Raw genomic sequence first — 12,407 nt, 5'->3', positions numbered from 1 at the left:
TACAAATTTGTCACGCATTTGGCAGAGCGCAGAAAAACCCCACCAAAGCAGGTGTTATTTTGGGCTGGAAACAAAGCTCCCTCCTGCAGCAGGGGCTGGGGAGAGGGAACAGGCAAGGACCCCCTGGATTCGCACCATTCCCTTCTCTGGGACCACTTACACCAGTTGTTTCCATGCTCTGGAAGCTCCATCAGCATCACACAGTCAAGGAGGATCCAGATATAGGGATGCAAATGACTCTTTTTGGACGTGGTAGCTAAAATAATTCCTCAAAGGCAAATCCAGAGTGTGCCTGGGAGCCCTTGGCTCCACCCCTTAGTGCTTGTGGATGTCTCCCGGATCGAGGTTAACAGCACATGAAACCTGTGACTGCACAAGGAGTTTGTGCTCCTGTTCTCACTGTTCTGAACAGGAGTCCCCACAGCTCCAGTCGCTGCCAGGATGGAGAGTTTCCATGTGGAAACTCCTTCCAGACATGGGCCATTTGAGCCTCCCATGATGGCAAAAAGAGCAACAGCTATCCTTCCCTCCCTCCTTCATCTTGTCTGCCTGCCCTGCACCTCTCATTCTCTCCATCCATCCACACTGCACTATTTGGCTGCAAACCACAGAAATCAGGAAAAATATCAACTCCTCCTACGTTTTTTGCCCAGCTTCAGTGCGGTCTGCTCCCATTCTCTATTCTCAGAGAAATCCTGCTCCCAGGCACAGCTGCTGGCTCCACCACAATGGGCAAGGAGAACTTCTTCCCTCTGGCAGCTGCAGCACTGACAACTTCAACCTTATGAGGGCAGAGGATGAAACAGTGACCCTCAAGCAACATTCCCGCCAGTTTGTTGGGGCTGAGCTGGATGCTCCAGGTGGCAGGGATGTGTTGGGGATGCTGCAGCGCACCCTGGCACACCTGCCCACTGTCCCTGGGAGCCGCTGGGTGCAGCTGCCTCGGCTCAAGGTCAGCTGCAGAGAGCCCGGAATAGAAAACCTTCAGACATGATTTTTGTCCCTTTTTTTTTCCTGCCACTGCCGCTGATGATACCCTTTTACTGGAATAACTCTCTCCTGCTGACAGATAAGCTTTTAGGGTAGTGAAATCTCTGTGACACTTTAAGTGCCCTAAATGACAAAACAAGGACGTGCAAGATTACCCTGCGACTACTCCGTAAAACACAACTTGTCAGGAAGTTGCCACAGCCGCCCAGGCCCCACGAGGACGAGGCACCCCCATCCCTCCCAGGACTGTCCTTCCAGCAGGAGAGCGAGCGGAAGAGCGGGAGCAGGGGAGAAAGAGGGAAAGGGGCAAAACAGGGCCAGGAAGAGCCTCCCAGGCCGTGGGGACGGAGGGTCCCTCTGGAATCAGGGACTTGTCTCTCTGCCGCCTCCCCGCTGATGGATGGGATCCAAATGGCCATAAATTGCCGGGTGCTGCAGCGATGTTTTATCCGCGTGCCGGAGGAGCCGCCGGCGCAGCGCGGTGCCGCGCGTGGGGCACGGGCTGCCAGTCAAATGCCAAGCGGTGCGGGGAGGGAGAGGTGACAGCCAGCCAGAGCCATTCCCCGGCACTAACAGCAGCCGGGAGAAGAGCATAAACGCGTGCGATAATGGTGTGATAGGGCCTAGCTGACACCATATTTTGGAAAAGAAAACAATCATCTGGCGAGTCAAGCGGCACCTACTGACCCCTCAGCTCAGGGCACTGGGGGCAGGTTACAGAGTGCAAATCCTTCTGCTTTCCTAAGACCAGGCTTTGCCGTTTACCTTCAAAATCCCCTTTCCTGGCAAGTCTGGGGGGAACTGTTCTGAAAAACCACCAGCCTGTGTGAGGGCACAGCTGGGGAAGCTGCCCTGCACCTTTCCCAGACAGAGTGCTCTCCTACACTGCACTTGCAGGGGAATAAAAACAGTGTCTGCTCCCGACACAACAGACAAGACCTGAGGGAGGATCACGCTCTCCAAACTTTGCAGAAGGGAAATGAAGCACAGAGAGACGAAGTGACCTCCTTAAGGTCGCATGGGGAATTTGTAGCAGAGCCAAGAACTGAACTGAGATCTCCAGGGTCCTCATCTACTTCTTCCACTGTAAGATATTTCTTCCGCTTTCCCTCCAGCCAAGTTAAAAATAAAACTGAGTTTCGTGTCCCTTTGGCAGCAACGTGACTCCAGTGCAGCAATCTGGTCCGTGAGCTGCCAGGGCCACAGCACCAAAGGATCTGCCTGGCTCTCTGCAGTGCCCAATCTTTTGGGGGATGGCCGCATACATGGGTATATATTTGTGTGCAGACATTAGTTGTGTGGCACTCTCTGCCTCGTAATTAAGTGGAACCTCTTCATAGGCCCCTTTGAAGCAAATCTCTGTTGGTTCAGAGAAACTTTCATCCCCAGCCAGCGCTCTGCGGTGTTTGTTCTCATTGTTCCCCTCAGTCAGAATAAAACTCCTCATAACGGCAGAGAAGGTGGCTCTGGATTCCCAGCGCCATCACACACGCAAAGCCCAGCCGTGGGAGGGGAAATGCCTGCCGTGATAGCTGCGGTAAGCCGAGCCCTGAGGGCTGGGGAGCATCGTGGAAGGTTCCCCCGCTGTCCTCTCTGTTGACTCTGGGTGTTTGTATCCCCCCCAAGTCCCCACGAGTCCTCCAGCCTGTTGCGTGCTTCCATGCTCTGTGCTCTGCTCACCACCACCCCTGACAGGAGCAGCCTTTTGCAGGGAGGGTGGGATGTTCCCTGCCAGGGGTGTCTGCATTGCCCTTGCCTTTCCCCGCGCAAGTTCTGACGCTCAAACCGCTGCTCGAGAACCGCCCGGAAAACAGCGCCCGCCGCGTTCCTGCGAGCTGCGGCTCCCCGGCGGCAGCGCTGCTGTTGCTGCGGTCGGTCTCGTGGTGTCTCCCGAGCACGGGGAGCGGCGGAGCTGCGAGCAGAGGCAGCGCGGGGAGAAGCGGCTCCAGGAGGGAGCGCGGCCGTGGCGCCCCGGCCGGGCTGGGAGCGCTGCTCGGAGCCCACGGGTTTCCCTCGCGTGGCTGTTTTTTGGCTGCTCGTGCGGTCAAAGGGAGGTCTGAAGGGCACGTGCTGCCTTTCTAACCATAACCCCTTGTTTCCCTAGGGAAGAAGAGTGTCCTGCAGGAATTAGGTCGTTTTGTTCTTTGTTTCCAGGGGGGACAAGGAGGGAGAAGCCCCGGCTGAATCTCCCGTTGGTATCGGGATAAGCCCAGGACTCGTGGCACGGGTCAGCACAGAAAGCAAGAGTCCCACCTCTCTGATTCCCCCGTGACTGGTGTCACACGCTTGGTGTTGCCACACGCTTGGTGTTGTCACCAATCCCGCCTTCACCCCCGCTCGGTCCGTGTCCAGGGCAGCAGTGTAGTTGGGGATGATGTTTTTGGTCTGTGAGCCTCTGCAGAGGACAGGCTGAGGGGCCCAGGTGGAAGGGAGCTGAGGAACGAGCCTACAGCTCCACAGACAATCCTCTTCCCACCCCAGGCTCACGAGCACCCACCCAGTCAATGCCACAGGCAGCTTGTACAAGATCCGAGTCAGCCTCTGATCATCAGAGCAGATAAATTCGGGCTAAGCAAATCCCCCCCACCAGCCAGAACAAACGGTGATGGGTAAAGGAAAGGAGGGGAATGCATTCCTGGCACGAAGGGCTGCATGGCTCTGGCCAGGAGTGCTGCATGCACTGGTCAGCACCGTGGAGAGGACCCTGCCCTGCCTGGTTCTGACCACACCGTGTCCCGGCTCGCTGCAACGGAGCCGCTTTCGTGTCAGGCAGCAAAAATGTCAACAATATGTTCTGGAACAATTATTTCCCTTTCCAGAGGGACAAAGTGTCTTGGTTTGGGGTCTTTTCTGCGTCCTCTGCTCTGTGCTCTAATCACCCCAAGATGCTCTACCTGGAGAGAGCCTTAATATATAATTATATACCATTAGCAATGAGAATAACATGACAACTGCTTTGGATAATCACGGAGAGCACTGTTCCTGCCAGTCTCCTAGCTACCACAGCACACACGTAGTGGGCTCAATTTGTACAAGAGGGCATTTTGGAAGAATTATCTGAAGCTGGAAATAAGAAAAGCAGACACACAGTCCTGGTTTCATGGGACTCAGATGGAAATCAATGGGGAAATTCACTGCAAAGGCAAATCAACTAGAAGGATTTTTAATTTTTTAAACCCACCCTAATTAGGAGCAGAGGTAGCATAGCCCAAAGGAAGCTTCAGAAGATTGCAGATCCTCTCTGCCTGGAGATCGTGTGATATCTGGTGTTGATTTAAAGACTCTGGGAAGCTGCACTGCCATCCCTAGGTAAACCGTTCCCATGTTTTATGACCATGCTGCTAAGAATTTGTCCCATATTTCTTGCCTGAATTTGTCTTCCCTTCCTAACCACTAAGGATAACTTTGCCTGTCCCTGCCCCTCTGTCCAGCCACATGCCATTGGGAATTCCCTCTTCCTGGGCAGGTATGGCACTGTCAGCACTCCCTCAGCCAATCCTGTCAGCACACCTCATCCCTTTGCTTCGCTTCTTCCTGATTTCCAGAGCTGCGTCTCCCCATTTTCTAGAAATCATCCTTACAACTCCTGTGTGCAACCCCCCACTTTAATTGCTGTGGGGACATGCCCAAGTCTTTCTTCTAAAGCTGAATTTGTCTTTCTTGCCTGAAGCACCACAGCACCTCCTGGCTCCTGTCTCACCCTCCCCCAGGACTCCCTGCTTTGTCCTCCCCACAGCAGGACCAGGTTTTAATCCCCCACGACAGCAAGAATCATTCGTCACACTGCCCTGGGGCGTTTGGAGGCTGCTGGAAGGTGCTGTTCACCATGATGCTGCTGTGTGCTGCAGCACTGGGTGCCCCTTCCTGGGGGATGTGCCTTGGTGCTTCCCTCCAAGAGCCCAGAGCCCGTGGCAGAGCTGCCCCATCTCCTCCCTGCCCAGTGCGTGGTCCAGCTCAGCCCTCATGCACTGCAGGACATCACTCGCTCCCTCAAGCTCCCCCAGCTTTTTCCCTTTGACGTGTATTTCAGCCTGAAGGACAACACTGTCAACCTGTCCCTGGAGAATGAAGAAAAGCAAACAGGAACCTTCGGAGGTACTCTGAGTGCCAAGGACAAGGCTGGCTGCTGCCAAGGTCACAGGCATGAGGATATTCATCTTCATTCCTCACCATCACCATACAGCCTTAGCCGGAGAGAGCGGAGCTGCTTCCGGCTGCACGTGTTTAAAGGATGAGGGAGCACAGGATGGTTCAAGAGGAGATTGCTTCATAAGACAATGGCTGAGCTGATAATGCCAGCTAAAGTCGGGCCACTGGGGACCTCTTACAATTTTAAGATCCAATCAACTTTAAAATATTACTGTCTCAGGCAGGCGACAAGTCTTGGAGCAGAAAACAAGTGATCCTGTTTTATTTACGGAGGGAAGGATGCTCTCCCTGTCCTCACCCACGTATTGAAATATTAATGCTGTTTGTCTGTGTAGCTGTGTTAACATCACATTTCCAGAGTTCAATCTATAAAAGCTCTGGTTAAAACACTTAATGCCGTGATGCTGGCTGCCCGGGAGAAGTGGACAGCAGGGATGCAGAGGGCAGGGGCAGCAAGGACGTGAAGAAATGCCTCAAGGGGAGGCTCAGTCAGAAGGGTCTGTAACTCAATCCCCCTCTCTTCCCACTGAAACCTCTCACTCCATCACCTTCCTGGTGGCCACAAGTCACCGCTCTGGGCCAGCTCGTCCAGCACTGGCTGATGCCCAACCTTTGACCGTGACCTTGGGTAAGAAACTCCAAAATTTTCAGGTGCATCTGACCTCCTGCACCCCTCGTAGCTGCCATCCAGCAATTACACAAATCCCTGCAGGGTTCAAGCCTCACTTGCAGAAATTGATCTTGGGAACAGCCCATCAGCAGCAGCCATGCTCTGGTGTCTGAGCTGGCCATGCTGCAATCCTGCACAGCTCCCTACCTGTTGGGATGCTGACAGAGAGCCTGGGAGCTCTTTGCAGCCAGGCCGTGCGCTGGGTACGGCTGCTGCTGTCTGGGAAGCGCTGGCATGACACATCATCACTCTGCCTTAGCCTGTGGCCACAGCGGAACGGCAGCAGTGAGGACTGCATTATATATTTTATCATAAACACAAAAGCAACAACTACCACAGATTCTTAATAAAAATGTGTCTCTGGCGCCCGTGCAGAGCGCGAGTTAAACACTGTACCATCAAGCAATTTGCAGCGCCTGCACACGCGGTCGTGCAAACGTCCCCAAAGTGCCCCATGGAAAAGTCAATAACATCAATAAAATCAACAACAAATAAAAGCAGCTTGGCTCAGCAGCAACCTCTATTCACAGGGAACTTCTCAGCGACCTTTTGAACAGGCTTAGTGCGAGAAGCATCCCCACGTGCGGGGAGGACAGGCGCTCTTCTCCCCGAGAGCAGCTGCCGTGGCAACTCACAGCTGGGATACTGTCCAAGGACAGGAGCCACGGCATCGCCCTGTGCCTACTCTCTGAACCACACCACCCTTCAGGGGGCCAGCAGAGCACTGCCTCCTGCACAGCACTGAGCATCCCCGGCACCTCTACCAGCACCCAGGTGCCTCCAGGAACTCTCACGATAGAAGCAATAGGTAAGAGCCATTTTGCAACCTATGCCCTTTGCTGGGACATAAAAAACCTCTCCCAAAACTCTCATTCTCTCCCGTGTTGCCTGACACTGCCCCCCTCTTCCCACCTGCCAGGACCTGTGCTCTAAGTCATGCACCTTCTTTTACTATGTGCCCATTCATCCATCCCCAAGATTCACATTCCTCTTCCTTTATGAAGAATTAACTTGTTGGAGCTGATTTATGAAGACTGGCAGGCACCTGAGCTGGAGCAGGGCTCTGATATGTTCATCATGAAGTCCTGTAGTTATTCCTAAAAGAGCTCATGTTAATGCCTCACATTAAAATTCATTTTTTATTTTTACATAACTAGATGACTCTCTGCAATCTTTTAAGATATGCCCTTCAGAACCTGGATTGATTTTTTTAATTTTTTTTTTTTTTTTTCTGGTGAGGGATTGAAGCTGTGTGGTGACAGCTTCTCATAAAGACGGGGTGGCCTTGGTGCAGGGTGGCAGGTCGCGTGCTCGCTGCGAGTTGTGTCCCTCAGGTCTGACGGACAGCCAGGACTCGCCAAGGTACATCCTGCACCAAACCTAACTCGCTTTTATTAGCACTGCAACAGAACTATTGCCCTTAAGAGCATAACCTTTCCCAAATCTGCTGTTGCTAACAGGAGCCAGCTTGCACAGGAGAAGCAGCGGGCTGAGCTGTGCACTCCTCTGGAAGAGCCTTCGACAGGCGAGGGGCGAGCGGAGCTGGAGCACGAGGGGGAGCAGCTCCAGGGAGCCCGTGGTGTGATCCGGCTTGCGGAGGAAGCGACGGGCATGAAAGAGGAGCTGCAGGGGGCAAAGGCCTGAATTGTTTGGTGGGAACATTTTTTCCCCTTTCAATCCAGTGTGTTTCATTCCCCGGTAGGAACAAATCTACCGTAACCCAGTGAATTTGGCACAAGTTCAGCTCAAAATATAATTGCCCTCAAAACTCAGGCTGGCCAAACCCAAGCCCGGCCTCACACCCCCGTTTTCCTGACACGTTTCCCTTTTGATGCCAAACACACCTGGGGATGACCAGGGACCCTCAGCACTGTGGGGACAGGGGCTGCTGGCAGCTCCACAGGGCTCTCTCCCTGCCCACGCCGTTCAGAGCCAGCCCTGCGGGAAGCGTTGGCAGGAACAACCGGATCCAGCATTCCACTGCGGATCATAATTGACCGCTGAAAGCCTGAGCTACACTACTAATTTGATAGGACTGTAATCAATTGTGTTTCTTGCCCTCAGATGCAGAGAGAGAAAGAAAGGGAGTGGGAAAGTTAATCTGGCTTTTTTTTTTTTTTTTCCACACCACTGCAGCAGAAAAACCTTGACTCTTGTTATTGTTTATGTTCAGAGCGGACTGCTGTGTTGGAAACACACACGGATGATCCCTGCCCCAAAGCAGGTCTGTCCTCAGCCAGGCAGACCCAGAGAACATCTCTGGCACAGCTGTGGCACAACTTTTGGCTTTCTCTGAGGGATGTGGGGCCTGGAGGAGCCGAGCAGCCAGGATGGCTCTGAGCAGGAGTGGCCACGCTAAGCGTGCCACTGGCATTGGCCATCGTCCAGGCCATCGAGGAGCGAGTGGATATCTTAATCCTGCTCCCACCCTGGATCTGATCCAAGACAGATTGAAGATTGAAGTCAGTGGAAATCTTCCCGTTGCTGCCCTGGGCTTTCAGCCAGATGGGCAGTGGCATATGGAGTTCCTGGGACATGAGACAGACAGACAGACAGACGGAAAGCCTGAGCAGAGCTGCCGTGTGACTCCCAAGTGAATGAATGAGTAGGTTTTGCTGCAAAGAGGACATGAAGCCCTTAATAGGACTGCCACTGCCCAGTGGGGAGCACTGGAAACCCTTCCCTTGGGATGCTGGCATTGCTCAGCACAGCCAGCTCCTCTGAGCATCCCTGGCAGCGTGCTCCTGCCCCTGCTCCTGCCCACATCCCACCTGCCCAGAGGTGTCAGTTCCTCTGACACTGGGGGACAGGACAAGCCACAATCCCACATGCCCACAGGCAGCAGCACTGCGAGGACAGATCTGCTCTCACTTATTTATTTGTTTTTGTGGGGCAGCACAGAAGATGACAGCTCATAAACTGCCTGCCAGCGCCCTCCCTTCCCCGTGTCCTTTGAAGCGCTGCTAACCGCTGGCTTTGAACCCCCTCTGTTTATTGTGTGCTGCAAAGCTCCCGCCTTTGCGACTGACAGAAATTACAGAGCAGGAGGAGAGAGAAAAGGAGGGAGATAATGCAAAATGCCCTCCTGACTAACTTTGCTAATTAAACCAGCTCTGCAGCCTTCCCAAACACCCCCAATGTTATGACAACATGAACAGCACATTCCAGTGGAACTATTAAATTTGTATTATGTAGATAAAGTTCAAATGAGACCATTGTTGGTTGATAGCTGAAAATGAGCCAGCACGTGTCCCGGGGGGCAAGAAGCCCATTGGAATCTTGGCTTGTACCACCAATACTGTGGCCATCAGGACCAGGACAGTGGCTGTAGCCTTGTGCTCAACCCTGGTGAGGCCATGCCTCGAATGCTGGGGTCAGTTTTGGACCTCTCATGTGACAAGAAAGACACCGCGGTGCTGGAGTGTGTCCAGAGAAGGGAGACGGAGCTGTGAGCATGGTTAGTGGGGACATTGCAGGTTAATGGTTACACTCAAAGGTCATTTACAACCCAAACGATTCCCTGAGCCTATGATTTATTTCCAAGGGAGCAATCCTTTGGGACATCCTCAAGGAGGAGGGATCCCTGTGAGCCTGGGTCACGTCTCCTCCTGCCAAGCTGTCTCCAAGACACCCAGTGCACAGAGCAAGCACATCTCTGCTGGGTTTCTTCCTGGGTTAGAGCAACAGCACCAAGGCGTCAGGCTGTGCCAGCACAGCACGTGAAACGGGAACTCACTATCCTAACAAGAATAATATTCCTTGCAGAGCTTCACGCGCTGCTGCAGTTGAGTTATGAAACACCATGAGGATCAGGTGGACTTTGCAGGAGCTGCTCTTCTCCTGGAGCACTTTTTCATTGTCTTTAGCTAAAATAACCTTTCAGAAAGCAGGAGCAGCATCCTCCTCCCCCTCAGCCCTCCAGTCACTGTCCTCCGCCGAACATTGATTTTTGCAATGCTCCTCATTTTTCCTGCTCTGGAAATCAGTGTGACCGTGTATTTCTGCAGAGATGGTAGAAAGAGACAGCAAAGGCAGAGATGTCTGCATGACCATGAGGTCAAACCGGTCCAGCTTTGGGAGTCCTTAGAAGAGGCTTCAAGCTGCCCTGTCTCAGGCATTTTAAATTCAAGACATTGATAGCTGAAACAACCGGGCTGCTCAATGCTGAAGGAGAATGAGTGTGACCCCGTGCCAAGGAGCGCTGCCCGAGGAGCCCCACGGCGCGGCGACAGCGACTTGCCCCAGTTAACTCATCATTTGCGGGTGAATATACTGCACTGATGGGTGGCCATCATTTGCCACTGTACGACTAATTAGCCGCGAGGCCCCTGGAGCTTTCTGGCTGCTATTTTAAATCACTGTTCCCTCCAAGCAAACAGCAGATAGAAGCACCTTCCATTCCCTAAATCAGGCACGGCAAGAGCTTTCACGCAAAGGAGGAATCAAGGCGTGAGCTGTTGGACGAGGCTCAGGGATGCTCGGACACGGGTTTGGTGTCGGCGGGGGAGCACGGCGCAGCCCCATGAGCAACGCTGCAAAGGAGAGAATGCAAAGGGAAAAAAGGCAACTTTTGCCTTCAGGTCTGCGTCTCGCAGTCCCAGAGCACACGCCAAATTCTGCCGGGGGAAGCATTTCCATCCAGCTGCCGCACTGACACGCGCGGGAGGGCTGGAAAGGCGTTGGGTGGAGCTCTGCATGTTTACTACTATTTATCCTTTGTATTTTCCCGGTGCCGGAAGGCTCTGGGTACTGAGCAAACAGCCCTTGTGCAAGGGGGAGCAGACACGTGAGAAAACAGATTTCTCCCAAATCATACAAGTGAAAAAAATAATAGAGATTACAGATACATTATGGCTGGACGGGGGCTCACCCTAAACAGTTACAGATAACTGTACAGTGATTTAATAATTCCAGACCCAAATGACGAACTGACAAATTTTATGGCCCAGTTTCTATTCTGGAGCCACCCCCCTGCTTGCTGAAGCTCATTTTGGGGCGAGGTTTTGGAGGAAAATGAGCTCTTCCCCCTCAGATCTCCCCGGGAACGCTCACACGATGCAATCGCTCGCTCGCAGCATCCCCGACACAGAAGTACAAACAGCGACATTTCCCAATATCAAACGGGGAGCGGAGGGGAGTTGCTAAGATCAAGCTCTACTCTGATCTGACTTGCAACTTGCCAGTTTAAAATCTTAATTGAAATGCTACTTGAAAGCCTCCTGAGCGCAAGGAGGGAAGATAAACCCAGGCAGTCGGCCCGAATGCCAAAGCAGGGGGAAGGAAAGCCAAAGTGCTGTTTTTTTCTGAAAATATCATTTTGAGCTGCCTGTCGCTGGCAGAGGTATGACATGTTCCTTCTCCAGAGAGGGACAGCAGGGAGAGGAAAATCATCTTCCAATCTCAGTGTAAGAAGCAAGTATCAGCTGGGCAGCAGTGCCTCGTCTGCCTGCCGCCTCCCTCAGAAGTCTGGGAAGAGGGAGGGGAAGCAGAGAAGGCAGCAGACCACCACGTTCGGGCAAAGCTGGGCCTGAAGGTCTCTCTCTGCCCACCCCCAGCTCCCTGGAAGCCCTGTTGTTCAGCCAGGCAGCTCTTCCACATGGGAGAGAGTGTGGGGAAAACCCCCCAAACTGGCCAGGAACCGACTAGCTGTTAATTACACTTTGCAACATCTGCTACTGGTGCCTATTTGTTATAGTATTTCTATTTTACACAGTGGAACGCTCTGATTTTTTGTTGTCTGGAGCGGCAGAACCGCCTTGAAAAAGAGCTGTTGCTCGAGAGCCGTAGTGGAGAAAGTGTGACCGGGGCACTGCAGCACGCTGACACCCGGGCAAGGACCACGCCAAGGCTACGGCAGCCCGGCTGCTGCTTTTTGAGTGTTTTGGTTATTTTGGGCACCGCAGACAAACCGTTTGTTCATTTGGGAACAACAGAGCTTCTAAACAAACGAGGTGTTAAAAGCAGGGAGCTCAAAGCTGGGCTTTCATCTGCAGGCTGCGGTGGGGCTTTGATGGGGCTGGGAGAACAGCTCTGTTCTCAGGGGGATAATAATTATGGTTTTGGCTTTGAGAAGTCCGGTGGGTTGGATCTTCACAGGCTCTCAGCGCTCCCCTCCCCGCCTCCTCGCATTTCGACTTCAAAGCACGAGGGAAGAAGCCCCGAACAGCATCATTTTGTTGATCAAAACCCGGCACTAAACACCGGCCCCGATGAAGAAACCAGAGAGGAGCTTTTCATTAGCTGCAGATGACAACGACCCCTCGCCTGGGCTCGGCCGCCGCCGCTCCGTGCCGGACAGGATGTTTCAGCGATGTTTCAGGGATGTTTCAGCGATATTTCAGGGATGTTTCAGGGGAGTTTCGGGGATGTTTCAGCGGCTGAGGAGCCGCGCCCTTCCCCGGCCGCGTGCGCGGGCAGAGCGCCTTGCTCAGGGCACCGGCATTTAGAAGAAAATGGTTTTCTTTCATCTGTCCAAGTAAATCTCTTTCGAACACTTGTGAGCCTGATTGCTGCCAATTTCCGCTGCTGAATGCAGCCATTCCGAGGGAAGGCATTAGGACTAAGAGATACTCATAACATTTCAAATGAAGCACTTTTT

The sequence above is a fragment of the Hirundo rustica genome, chromosome 23 (genome assembly GCF_015227805.2).
Source record: "Hirundo rustica isolate bHirRus1 chromosome 23, bHirRus1.pri.v3, whole genome shotgun sequence".
NCBI lineage: Eukaryota > Metazoa > Chordata > Aves > Passeriformes > Hirundinidae > Hirundo > Hirundo rustica.
Note: the sequence above shows the minus strand (reverse complement) of the source record.